Raw genomic sequence first — 14,657 nt, 5'->3', positions numbered from 1 at the left:
CACAAAACCCAGCAACCTTTCTATATGCCAACAATAAGATCGAGACTGAAACCAGGAAAACAACTCCATTTGTAATAGCCTTAGAAAAAACCCATAGGAATTAACTTAACCAAAATATGAAGGACCTCTATGAAAAAAAAATTAGAAATCTGAGAAAAATTAGAGTGGATTTAAGGAAATAGAAGAATTGGGAGGATTCACATGGTGAAAATGGCAATACTGTCAAAGACTATCTACAAATTCAATGCAATACCCATCAGTATCCCAAGAACCTTCTTCAATGATATAGAGAAAGCAATCCAAAAATTCAATTGGAATAATAAAGACTCCAATAAGTCAAAACAATCTTTAGCAGGAAGAACAGTGTTGGAAGAGTATCAGTAACAAACTCGAAACTCTTACAAAGCCATAGTTATAAAATAGCTTGCTATTGGCACAAGACTAGGCCTGAGGACCAATGGAATAGAATAGAAGACCCAGAAATGACCCTGCAAATCTATAGCTACCTAATATTTGATAAGGGAGCCAAAAAACAGGATGAAAGAAAGACAAGACAGCTTCTTCAACAAATGGTGCTGGCAGAATTGGCTATACACATGTATAAAATTGAATCTAGATCCTTATGTATCACCCTGCACCAGAATCAACTCCAAATGGATCAAAGACCTCAATGTAAGGAAGGACTGTACCATGAAAACATCACAGAAAGGGGTAGGGGTAGAGGAAACACTAAGGCTCATTGGTACAGGTAAAAAATTCCTAAGTAAAGATTCAGAATTACAACAAATCAAAGAAAAACTGGATGAATGTGATTTCATCAAACTGAAGGGTTTCTGCACAACAAAAGGCAGGACGATTAGCAACATAAATAGAAATCCCACAAAATGGGAGAAGATCTTTACTAGTTATCCATCAGACAAGGGCCTCATATCTAAAATATACTTAGAGCTCAAAAAGTTAACCCCTCCAAAAACAAATCCTCAAAGAAACAAGAACTCCAGTAATAAATTTGTTAAAGACTTAAAAAGTAAGAATGGCCACTAGACACATGAAGAGACGCTCAACATCTCTGGCCATAAAAGAAATGCAAATCAAAAACCATGCTGAGATTCCATCTCACTCTCGTTAAAATGGCATCATCAAGGAAACTAACAATAGCAGATGCTGGCAGGGATGTGGCCAAAAGGGAAGGCTACTACACTGGTGATGGGAATGTAAACTTATTCAACCACTCCAGAAAGCAGTATGGAGGTTCCTCAAAAGACTAAACTTAGAGCTCCCCTATGACCCAACAATCTCTCTCCTGGGCATTTACCCAAATGACCACAAACAAGGCCTCACTAAAGCTACCAGCATAACAATGTTCATTGCAGCATTGTTTAGCATAGCCAAAATATGGAATCAACCCAGATGTTCCTCAGTGGACCAATGGATCTGTTATATACTGGTTATGAAGGCAAAGAACAGGTAAATGGAGCTAGAGAGATGAACAATTTCAAATGATTTCCCAATATCAGCCAGGTTCTGTGGCTCACTCCTTTCATCTCAGCTACCAAGGAGACACCAGTAGGAGGACTGTGGTTTGAGGTTGGCTCCTGGCGAAAAGCATGAGCTTATCTGAAAATAAATCACAAGAGCTGGAATCGTGATTCAAGTGATAGATTTACTTGCCTAGCAAGCACAAACCTATGAGCTCAAACTCCAGTATTGCAAATGTGTGTGTGTGTGTGTGTGTGTGAGAGAGAGAGAGAGAGAGAGAGAGAGAGAGAGAGAGAGAGAGAGAGAGATGTGTATATATTTCCAAACATTGAAAATCAAAGTAAGTTTCTATTGGATATTGGATTGCTTTAAGACTACCTCATCTAAGCAGATGCTGTTGTCTCACACCTGTAATCCTAGCTATTCAGAAGGCTGAGACCAGAGTATCATGATTCAGGCAAGAAACTATGTGAGATTCTTACCTCTTATTAACTACCAAGAAAAACCAGAAGTGGAGCTGTGAATCCTAGCCTTGAGTAGAAAGGTTCTGGAACAGCCTAGGCCCTGGGTTCAAACATCAAGACCAGTATACATACAAAAAGAATACCTTGTCTATAAACCCAGAGAGGATGCCAATTTTGTGGGAATTTGAGGATTCTAATTTTGGGAGTTCAGATAAGAAATGTCAAAATGCAAACATGGAAGCATGGCTCAAGTGGTAGAGCACCAGCCATGAGCAAAAAGCTAAGCAGAAGTGCAAGGCCCTGAGTTCAAGCTTTAGTACCAGCGTATACAGAAAAGGAACGTCAACATATGCATCCCAAACTGTCACACAGTGTGCAGGCTCTGAGATTTGACCCCATTCATAAGATAACAAGTTCCCATGCCAAGGTCCCTGGATGCTACTGGGAGACACAAGATGCCAGGGTCTGAGACATGGAGAAGCAGGGCTCAAGCGATACGGTCCTGATGGGACTGCAGAGGAGATGGGGGAATTGTCTAACTTCTGCTCTGTTTTGCTGAGAAAACAAATCAAGTCTATTTAAGAAAAATGATCTGGAGGTGGTGAGTTGGTGGGGACTGGAAGAGGAGGGGAGAGGACACATCTTGTGACTGAACTTTTATTTACTTTTCTCCCAGCCAGCAGGCAACCGGGCTGGCCTGCTCCCCTTCTCCTTGGTCCCTGGAAGAACCTCAAGTTTGGAAGCCCCAGTCTGTTTTTGTCATTTTTTTAAGATTAGCATATATGAAGAGGTTTCATTGTGACATTTCCACATTGCACATAATGAGCTTTGATCAAATTCACTCCTCCTATTGCTCTTCTTCCTCCTACCTTCAATTTTTTAAAAACAGGGTTCATCATTCTATTTGCATACAGGCATCTGGAAAGGCTTTCCTGTCTCTCTCTCCTTTTTTCCTGGTGTCTGTGGCTCCCTGGACTCCAGCTTCAGTCAGTTCATTGCATCTCTGCCTCTGTAAAACTGGGGGTTGTGGGGGTCATTCCAAAGATCATGTCTCCTTATGACACGGCTCTGGAATCCATCTGGGCAGTTGCCATTTTGAATCCCAGAGGCCTGCCTGGCAGCGCCTCCTTCTGTACCTGAGCCCTGGCCAAGAAGCTGCTGTGGATGGAGACGAAGGAGCCGCCTATGACACTGTGGAACTGAGGGAGCAGACAAAGCTGACCCATGAGGCGCCGGAGTTGTCCTGTCCTACTCCCCATCACAAAATACCCAAGGCTGGGTACTTTACAAGTGAAAGAGGCTTATTTGTTCATAGTTCCATAGGTCCGAGGTCCGGCACTAGCATCAGCTGTCTTCTAGTGAGCACCTCATGGCAGATGGCACCGTAAGGCCAGATCTGGCCAGCGCCATCATTGGCCACATGGCGAGTTGCATTACCTGGCATCTTGTCTTGATGGGCGTGCCTGGATTCCTACAGGAAGGGAAGTCCAATCCCCAGGTGATGGGTGTTCCTGAATCCCAAGAGACAGGGCTGGGTACATGGCCTATAGGTTACTGAACCTGTCAGTCAAGTGCCTGGGACTGGGAGTTTCCTGTGACCCTGCCCCTGCCCTGACCCTATTTAGGATCAGACCAGCCCAAACACCATTATGCCATGCCACATGTCTCCGTCTTTGTGTCCTGTCTCGTTTCCGGTCACCATGGCGTCCCACTTCAGCTCTCCATTGGAGCTGAATTGGTTTGTTGGTATTGTTTTTGTTCTATCTTTCCTCTCTGGACTGTTTCCTGGCAGTGTTAAGGGTATTTGTGGGCCTTTGTAACAACTAGCTGCCTGCAGACTGCTAATGCTCTAATAAAGACTCCAAGATTCTATCCTTCAATATGTGGCTTCTTGGATAATTTACTTTATAACAGTTTGAGAGGGAGAGCTCACAAGACAAGAGAGCTAGCGCCTGGGGAAGGCCCAGCAACAACCTTTCACTCAGCCTGGCTCTTAAAGTCCTATGGTTGGAGAAAACATAGAAGCCACATTTTGAGAGGTAGAATCGGGAGTCTATGAAAAGTCTGGCGACTGCACAGTGGACTCCTGTCTCAAAGACCAGCAGCTCCACAAGTACATTTAACACTGTCAGAAAACTGAGCTAGCGAGGAAAGGAAAAGCAGACAAACAATACCAACAAACCAGATCAGCTCCAATGGAGAGCTGAAGTGTGACTCCATGGTGAGCAGAGGAGAGCCAGGAGACAGGTGGCATAGCACCATGGTGCCTGAGCTTGTCTGGGCCTAAATAGGGTCAGATCAGGGGTCAGGGTCACAGGGAGCTTTAGAGTTCATGACCCAAGACTGGCAGGTCCAGTAACCTATTATCCAAGTCCCCACACCTGCCTCTAGGAATTCAGGCACACCCATCACCTGAGAGGTGGGACTTCCCTGCCTCCACCATGAAGACAAGATGGCGCCAGTTCAACCCAATCCCCTATCATCCACCATGTGGCCAAGATGGCGCTGGTTAGATTCAGCATCCCTACTTTGCCATCATCTCCTAATGTCTCCACACCGTGGGACAAGCTTCCATGAAACCACATACAGACAGGAGCACTACCCACCCATACACACAAAATTTCTCTTTATTTACTTTGTTGATTTTTTTCACCAGCTGTGTAGTTTTCCTTACATAGTTCTTCTTTATATTAGATTAGATTTATCTAGTATTTGGGATGGTAGGGGAGGTAATGTTAGTGGTATTGTGGTTTGGGTTCATATTCTACTTGCTGTGAAGTCAGGGGAAGATTAGGTCTAAGTTAAGTAAGTAACCTTATTTTCACAGTCCTCCTGGCTCCTAACCAGATGATAGGGGCTGTCCACCCAGCTCCAAGGCCTAGAGGTGAGATAGGCCATCCTTTGAACTACAGGTAACCCACCTTGTTTAGACCCAAAGGAGGAGGGAAATCCCATCTCCCACCTGAATACCGAGAGGGGATGGAAGGGGTTGGGGGGTTGGATGACAGGTTACTGGACCTGTCAGCCCTGCGCCTTGAACTTGGGAGGTTCGAGTTTCCTGTGACCCTGCCCCTGGAGCAGACTGGATTTTAGGGTCAGAGCAGCACAGAAGCCATTATGCTGTGTCAGGTCTCCTAGCTCTGCTCCAGTCATCGTGGTGTGCCACTTCAGCTCTCCATTACAGTTCATCTGGGCTGTTGGAATTGTTTTTCTGCTGCTTCTTTCCTCTCCTGCTCTCTTGGCTCAGTTTTCTAACAGTGCTACGTGCACTTGAAGGGCTGCAGGTCTTTGTGACAATAGTCGGCTTGCAGGTGTTGGTCTTTTAATAAAGGCTTCCAATTCAGCCTCTCAAAATGTGGTTTCTCTTTATCTTGCTCACTGGATTCACCTTACAACAGCTCATTTCTAGTTTATGGAAATGTGATGGGTTTTGTATATTTACCTTATATTCTGCAACCGTACTCTTGATTGCTCATTAGTTCTGGGATTTTTCTCTGGTCAGTTCTTTCAGATATTCTACACAGATTATCATGTCATCTTCAAACAAAGACAGTTTTTATTTCTTCCTTCCCCATTAACATACCTTCTATTTCCTCACTTTCTTTTTTTTTTTAAGCTAAGACTCTCTAAAATGTTAAAAGGCAGTGATTACAAACCCTTTCTTGTTTTTGGTCTTCATGGGAAAACTATGAATTTTTCATTGTGTGATATGTGTTAGCTATAGGTCGGTTGTTTTTTGTTTTATTTTGTTAATATCTAGAGACGTGTTTTTTGTTTGCTTTTTTGTTGTTGTTTTTCATGGGTCCTGGGGCTTGAACTCAGGGCCTGACCATTATCACTGAGCCTCTATGTGCTCAAGGCTAGCACTCTACCACTTGAGCCACAGTGCCCCTTCTGGCTTTTTCTAAGTAGTTTATTGAACACAGTCTCACAGATCTTTCTGCCCAGGCTGGCTTTGAACCTTGATCGTCAGATCTTAGCCTCCTGAGTAGCTAGGATTATAGGCTGGTCACTGGTGCCTGGATTAGAGTAGTGTTTTTTTGTTGATTGATTTGGTGTTAGGGGTGGAACTCATAGCTTTGTACATGCTACACAAGTACTGGTACTGTAACATGGAATAACAGCTTCAGCTTTGCTTTTTTTTTTGCAACAGGGTCTTGCTCTGTCCCCTACACTGACCTCAGACTCCTGATCCTCTGCCTCATTCTCCAGAGTGTTGGAGGTACAAGTGCATGCCACCACACCCTGCTCTACAGGGAGTTTTCATAGCACTGAAGTTACATGCAGATTCATAGTAGCGTCCCATGGAGTTTCTGACAATAGAATTTGTATCCTTTCTTTTCTTCTTGGCCTGATTATCAACTTTTTTGGATATTTTTACAAAACTAGTTTTTGTTTTGTTTATTTTTTTCTCATTGATTTCCAGGGCCAATTTGATTGATTTCTGATATAATTTTTCCTTTTTCTCCCCTGCTTACTTTGATGTAATTTGCTCTTCGTTTTTTATTTTCTTAAAGAAGAAGCTTGGAAAATTGATTTTATTGGTTTTTTGTTTGTTTTTTTGGCCAGTCCTGGGCCTTGGACTCAGGGCCTGAGCACTATCCCTGGCTTCTTTTTTGCTCAAGGCTAGCACTCTGCCACTGAGCCATAGCGCCACTTCTGGCCGTTTTCTATATATGTGGTGCTGGGGAATCAAACCCAGGGCCTCATGTATACGAGGCATGCACTCTTGCCACTAGGCCATATTCCCAGCGGAGAATTAATTTTAGATCTATTTATTTTTGTCTCTAGTCAATGCTCTGAATTTTCTTCTATGCCTTGCTTGTACTGGATACCACAAGCTCTCATTAAGCTCACACTATTTAAAAATTTCTCTTGAAATTTCTGTTTCGACCTGTGTGTTGTTTTGAAGTATGTTGCTTGATCTCCCAAGTATTTGGGGATTTTGCAAATATCTTCCTCTCACTGGGACGGAGCAGGCATTCTTTAGGATTTGTTAAGGTGTGTTTTGTGGCTCAGAATATGGCCTACCTTATAATTGTGCCAAAAGAGTTTTACTTGGTTGTTAGAGGAAGTAATCTACAGTTGTCTTGTTATACACACTTGATTTATGGGGCTTCTGAGTTTAGATAAGGAGTCCAAGCTCTGTGATAGTTGATGGTGGATGGGGAGGGAGGCCGCCATGAGGTGTCAGCTTTGGGTACCACCCAGAAGGTGCCACCTCCTGCCAGGGAGTTGCAGGGAGGGGAAGGATCCTACACAGAAGTGATTTCAGGCCAAGTCAAAAGGTAACAAGACCCCATCTCAACAAGCTGGGCATGGTTGCTCATACCTGCAAGTCCAGATATGATGAACCTGCAGGTAGAAGTATTGTAGTCTGAGGCTGTCTAGACAAAAAATCTGACAAACAAGCTGGATTTGGGTGGTTGATGTCTGCATTCTTAGCTATTCAGAAGTCTGAGGTTTGGGGACCAAGGTTCAAAGCCAACCTGGGCAGGAAAGTCTGTGAGACTCTTATCTCCAATTAAATGCTGGAAGTGGATGGGTGTCTCAAGTAGTAGAGCCCCAGCATGGAGCGAAAAACCCAAACAAGAGAGGCGCTGAGTTCAAGTTCCCAAACTGGAGTATACGCATGCACATGCACACGTGAACACACATCAATAAAAAGAGAAAGAATAAAAGAGAAGAAGAAAGGAACAATAACTAAAACACAAACATGGTTAGAGCACCTTCGAATTAGCCAGCGGTCCTGAGTTCAAACCCCAGTTGTACAAAAATGAAAGGAAGGAAAGAAGGAGAAGAAGAAAAAGAAAAGAACATGACATCAACTTGGAAAGTTATGTTTTGTCTAGAAAAATTAAAAATGCAACTATGTTTTGTTCTTAGTTCATATATTTAAAAAGATATATGCAGGGGAGAGGTTGTCAATCTTTATTTTAGATTTAAAACTGGAATCATTAACAAATTTTATTTACATAGAAACTTTGAATTTATTTATTTGATGGTTTTGAACTCTGGGCAGGCTCTCACAGTTGGGCTGGTGCTCTAGCACTTGAGCCACGCCTCCACCAGCACTTTAGAATTTAGAGGAGTGCCTTTAAGTTGCTCATTACTTGAGTAGTGTCCAAAATAAGGAGACATGACAGGAAATGCCTTTAGAAAAACACTGGAGGCATGAATGAGTACAGCCTGCCTTCTTCGCCTCTCCCTCAAGTACAGAAGCAAATAGGGAAGAACACAAAAGGCTTTTAAACTGGAAGAAGCTTGGAACCTCCACCAAAATTTTAGTTTTACTATTTATTTAAAATTGTCCTCTGCATTTCCCAATTGATGACCATGCTGTTGAAAACAAATCAATCCTCTCTCTCTCTCTTTCTTCCCCTTCCTTCCTTCCTTCCTTCCTTTTTCCATATAAAGATAATGGAGAACAATTCAGCCTTAAAAAAGAAAAGGAATGGTTCTACTTGCCACACCATGGCCGAATCTGGAGGGCACCGGACAGTGTAAACTAAGCCAGCCCAGGAAGGTCTGCAGTATGATCTCACACACCTGTAACACCTGGAAAAGAAGAATCTGTAGAAACAGTAGAATAGGGACCATCGGTCTGGGTGGGGAAGTTATCAAAGACAGAGTTTCAGTTGTATGAGATGAATAGTTCTATAGATGTAGCAGGCAGCATGTTGACTATTTAACAACACCACATCGGAGGACTGAGACTCACCAAGGGGGTGAAAGGGTAATCTTCAATGTCTCAACACCCCTACCCCGTCCCCCCCCCCCCCACATGTGCATGTGCACACACCATGAAGTGATGGATGTTTTAATTACCTTTAGTGTAGTATCATTTACTCTGTATGATGTATAGTAAACTATCACATTGCGATGTAGCATTGTGTACATGCTTGCAATCCCAGCGCTCAGGAGAGGAAGGCAGGAAATGGGGAGATTGAGTCTAGCTTGGGCTACACAGTGAAACTCTTAAAACACAATACCAACCAAAACACTTTAAATATATACACATTTTAAGAAAAATAAAAGTGAAAATAAAGTTACACGAGTAAAACTGATGAACATGTAAAACTACAATTTAAGTGCTAGTAATTAGGAACACCAAGTCATCAGTATTGACTCAGAACCTCTGTACCGAAAATTGGAATGTAGCCAGGCGCCAGTGGCATACTTCTGTAAATCCTAGCTCCTCAGGAGGCTGAGATGGAGGACAGCACTTCTAAGCTGGCCCAGGCAGAAAAGCCCGGGCACTCTTATCTCCAACTAACCACCAAAAAGCCAGAAGTAGAGGTATGGCTTAAGTGAGAGAGCACCAGCCTTTAGTGTCAAAACTACGGGATAGTGCCCAGGCTCTGAGTTTAAGCCCCAGCACTGGCATAACAACAACAAAAGAACTGTAGCAGTCAATGCATGATTGCTCATTAAACTTTTCAGTGACAATGTAGATACTAAGTAATTTTTTGTAGGTACTGGTTCTTGAATTCTAGGACTCACACTTTATCAGCTTGCCCGCTCAGTGGGAACACTACACCTAAGCAACACCTCCATCCTGGCTTTTTCTTGGTTAACTGGAGATGGAGTCTTGCGGATTTATATCTGCCATATATATATATATATTATATATATGTTTAAAATGTTTTGTCATTATAAAGGTATGTACAGAAGTATTAAGTCAGGTAAAGAGTTCATTTCTTTGGTTCTTTTCTTTTCAGTTGTGGGGCTTGAACTCAGTGCCTGGGTGGTGTCCCTGAGCTCTTCAAGCACCAGGCTAACGCTCTACCACTTTGAGCCACAGCAGCACCTTTAGTTTTCTGGTGGTTAATTGGAGGTAAGAGTCTCACAGACTTTCCTGCCTGGGCTGAGTAGTTAGGATTACAGGTGTGAGCCACTGGCACCTAGCTAAGAGTACATTTCTTTTAGGACAATGTCACCTCTTCCCTCACTCTCTCCCAGTTTTCCCCTCACATCCTACCCACTGCTTTATATTTTTTAAAGTATAAATGTAACTGAATCTCAAATCTCATATAGAAACTAAGAAATTAAAACATAATCAATTCTTGGTACCAGAAAGTTCTGTATCTCAAAACTCAACCAATCATGGATTGATCTAAAACACTTAAAAATAAAAATCAACTGTCCTTGTCCTCTATTTTTCTTTTCATTATTCCTTCAACAATACAACAATGCAGTATAATGTAGCATTTACAGTTTATTAGGAATCATAATGAAACTGAGAAAAATAACAGAGTAGATCCTTCGGCTTCCTTTGCTTTCGGTTCTTGCTTTAAGCTGCTGAAGTACTCTCGTTTGAGCTGCAAGCAGCATTGCTGGCCTCCCCCAACTCTGCTAGACAGCTGCTCTGCTATGTGGGTTGTATAACGGTTGCCTAGGTTCTGCTCAGATTTAAGGACAGATTTTGTCAGAACCATTCCCCCCCACCCCCCCACCCCCGCCCGGGGGACCTGCACAGGGGCCTCCGGTGGTTAATTCTTGATATCAGACATCTCCAAAGTCCACCCTCAGGTCGTGGGAATGCAGTGTTTTTCTAAACATGCTCCCAGGAAAGGCCACAAGGCTGGGCAGCAGTGGTTCACACCTGTACTCCTAGCTATTCGGGATACTGAGATCCAGGTTCGAAGCCAGACTGTAGGCCTCTTCACTCCAATTAAGCAGCAAGAATCCAGAAGTGCAGATGTGGCTCCAGTGATAGACTGCCAGCCTTGAGCAGAAAAGTTCCGTAAAAGTGTGAGACCCTGAAGTGGCGTCCCAGTGTCACCATGCAAGCGCACATGTGCACACACCCATGCACACCTAGTCAGCCATGAGGGCTCCCCGTCACCTCTCCCCAGCCCCACACTGCGGTTTCCTCACTTCCCAGCCATCCCTGAACTCACTTGGCTTTCTTGCTCAAGGCTGGTGCTCCACAACGTGGGCCACAGCTTCAGGCCTGGCTTTTTGCTGGTTAACTGGCAATAAGAGTCTCACAGACTATTCTGCCTGGTCTGGCTTTGAACTGAGATCTTCACATCTCAACCTCCTGAGTAGCTAGGATTACAGGTGTGAGACATCACTGTCCTTCTAGGAACCTTACCCTCAAGGTGTTTTGTTTTTCTTTGTGTGTGTGTGTGTTTTTTAAATGCCAATTCTGGGTCTTGAACTCAGGGCCTGGGTGCTGTCCCTGAGCTGCTTTTGCTCAAGGCCCATCTTGGCTAGCTTGCAAATGCACTCTTGCCAAACTCTTTAGTGATGGGGAAACTAAACTCTTTAGTGATGGGGAAACTAAACTCTTTAGTGATGGGGAAACTATGCAGCAAGCACGCAGGCCCCATCCAGTAAAAACAAGCAATCTACAGATGATTTAAAATCTTCCAGAGTATATGCCTGGGTTACATTCCGGCGCTGTGCCCTTTTGATAGGAGACTTTTACAATTCACAGAAGGACACTTTGACAAGATACATGTGAATTCTGGAATATAAAAGCCTATTATCTGCATTGAGTAGTTTGGAAACCAAAACATGAAACAGCAGACTGTAGCCCCTGTTGAAACACTGACATCAAAGCCTTAGATGGTGAAGCTAATTAAGAGAGGGCAGTGGGCTGCTGGCCTCGAAGAAACCAGGCCAGAGGGACTGGAGCTCTGGGGGTGCAGTGACCACCAACCAATTATGCCTCCCACTGGAACCATAATTAAGGCATTAGCAGCTCTCTGGGGCAGCTGCCCCAGTCCCAGCTGGAGATGCCTGGCACCAGGCAAATTTGCAGTATACTTACAATGAAACCTAAGGTTTTGCTTAAAAAAAAAATACATACATACATATATATATATATATATATATATATATATATATATATAGTCGAGCACCAGTTGCTCATTCCTGTAATCCTAGCTCCTCAGGAAGCTGAAATCTGAAGATCCAGGAAAGTCCATGAGCTTTGTATCTCCGATTAACTCCCAAAGAACTGGAAGTGCCTCTGTGGCTTATGTGATAGAGTGCCAGCCTTGAGCAAAAAAAAAAAAGTTAAAAATAGACAGCACTTTGGCCCTGAATTCAAGCCCTAGGGCCAAGAGAAAAATTTATAGGTCAGAATAAATCAAGAAAGCCTGGTGAATTTTCAGAACCGATGCTAAACTAAATAGGTGACCCGAAACTCAAACCCCTGGGTGTTTGCACGTATTTCTTTGTTTAATCATTACCATCCTAATATTTCTGCCTAGATTTGGAGACAATTAATGCTCTGGAAAAGGAAGCCCCAGAGGACTTTGAATGGCAACTCACTAGGGTGCTCCTAGATTATGAGAATTGTGATTGAGCTCAGTGGCTCAGTGGCAGAGCAATTGCCTAGCACGTAGGAGGCCCTGGGTTCCCCCTCCAGTACTGAAGGAAAAAAGAAAGGAAAAAGAAAACTGCAGCAAATAATGTTCCCTTGAGATATAGTTCTTCTATTTTCAATGGGTGTAACATGTGTTTAAAGGGACAATGCTCAAAAAGAGAAGGAAGGAGGGATACGAGAGAGATTGGGGGGGATAGAAAGGGATGAAGAGAACAGAGAAGAAGCAGGGAGGTGAGTGATTTGTCATTTAGAATTTCTAGATCCACCAGCTGTAGACAGTTCCTGTTCATGTCTTGTCATACAAGTAACACTTGCAAAATGAAAAGACATTGCATGTTCATGGGTGGTAAAATTAATATGTGAAATTGTGGAAATGGCTGTGCTACCAAAAGCAATCGACAGATTTAATGCAATCATACCAGAATCCCGGTGTCATTTTTCACAGACATGGAAAAATTAATCCTAAAATATATAGAGAAGTGTAAAAGACCTTGAATAGCTAATGTGAACCTCAGCAAAAGAACAATGCCAAGGGTAACATAATGCCTGATTTCAAATTATAACAGAACCATGGTAATAAAAACAGCATGGTACTATTTCCAAAACAGGCCCAAAGACCAATGGAACAGAGTAGAAGACCTAGAAATAAAACTGCACAAACATATCCAGCCATCTAATTTTTGACAAAGGTGTGAAAAACATACACTGGAGAAAAGACAGACTTCACCATTTTACATTTCTACCAGCACTGCGCAAATGCTTTACTTTTTTCATATGATTGCCAGCAATTGTTTACTACTATGCGTGGTTATTGTTGTTGTTGTTGTTTTTGTGTGTGTGTGTGTGTGTGTGTGTGTGTGTGTGTGTGTGTGTGTGTTGGCACTGGGGTTAAATTCAAGCCCCCATACTTGCCAACAGGTACTCTATATTCAAATCATACTCCTAGGGACACCCCCTTCCATTTTTCTTTTTCTTTTCTTTCTTTTTTTTTTTTTCTAGTCCTGGGGCTTGAACTCAAGGCCTGAGCGCTGTCCCTGAGCTTTTTTTGCTCAAGGCTTGCACTGTACCATTGAGCCATAGCTCCACTTCTGGCTTTTTGGTGGTTAATTGGTGATAAGGTCTCAAGGACTTTCCTGCCCAGGCTGGGGCTTCAAACCACAGTCCTCAGATCTTAGCCTCTTGAGGAGCGAGGATTCTGGAATCCTGTGAGCCCATTGACTCCTGTCCTAGCCCTTTTTTCCTGTTCTAGTTATTTTTCAGTTAGGGTCTCATATTGTTGCCTGGGGCTGGTCTTGGACTGCAATCCCAGTAGCTGGAACTAGATTCCTATGGCAGCATACCGGGTTTGGTTTTAGCCTTTGGCATCTACTGGGCGTGAACTGCTCGGTTTTGATTTGCTTTGCCCTGATGATTCATGGTATGGAACATCCTTTCATGTGCTTGTTGATGACTTGTACATTGTCTATGGAGGAATATCTATTCAAGTCTTCTACCTGCTTTCTAATTGGGTATTTATTTATTGCTGCCTTTCAGCTGTACAAGTTCTAGGGATAGGCTGGAAGTGAATCTCTTATCAGATAAATGATTTGCAAGTATTTTTTCTTCATTTTGTGGGCTATCTTCATTCTATTGAGTGTAACTTTTGGTACACAGAAGTTTTAAATTCTGATCTAGTCCACTTTACCTACTTTTCCTCTGTTGCTTGAGGTTTTAGTGTTCTGTACAAAAAAAAAATCACTGTTAAATTGTTCAACAATGAGGCACGTTTGTCATGGGAAAATCCAGCCATCACAGCTTAGGTTTCTGAGTCTTTCCATATTTTTTTGTGGTGGTAGGGGAAGTGGTATTTGTTTGTTTAAGCCCTAGTACTGGGGCTTGAACTCAAGGCCTAATGTTCTTGCTTGTTTTTTTTTTTACTCAAGCTCTGCCACTTGAGCCATACCTCTACTTCTGGTTTTGTTTGTTTGTTTTGCTGGTTAATTGGAGATAAGAGTTTCATGGACTTTTTCATCCTGGCTGGCTTTGAATCCCAGTCCTTGGAGCTCAGCCTCCTGATTAACTAAGAGTTACAGGTGTGAGTACTAGTGCTCTGATCATGTTTTAAGTTTTTACCCTCCGCATATAATGATATAAGATAAAAGTCCAACTAAATGTGGAAATTCAGTTTCCCTGGCACCATTTGTTGGAAACCTGTCCTCTTATCGCAACATCTTAGCAACCTTGTAGAAAATTGTCTGACTGTAAATACGTAGATTTCTGAGCTCTTCATTTTGTTCCATTGGTATATCCATCCATCTTTTTGCTGGTACCACATTGTTTTGATTACTCAGGAAATGTGACTCCCCCAACCTAGAACTTGTGTTTTAAGATGT

This window comes from Perognathus longimembris, chromosome 15, assembly GCF_023159225.1.
Source record: "Perognathus longimembris pacificus isolate PPM17 chromosome 15, ASM2315922v1, whole genome shotgun sequence".
NCBI lineage: Eukaryota > Metazoa > Chordata > Mammalia > Rodentia > Heteromyidae > Perognathus > Perognathus longimembris.
The sequence above is the reverse complement of the archived record's forward strand: the minus strand, read 5'-3'. Positions refer to the sequence as shown.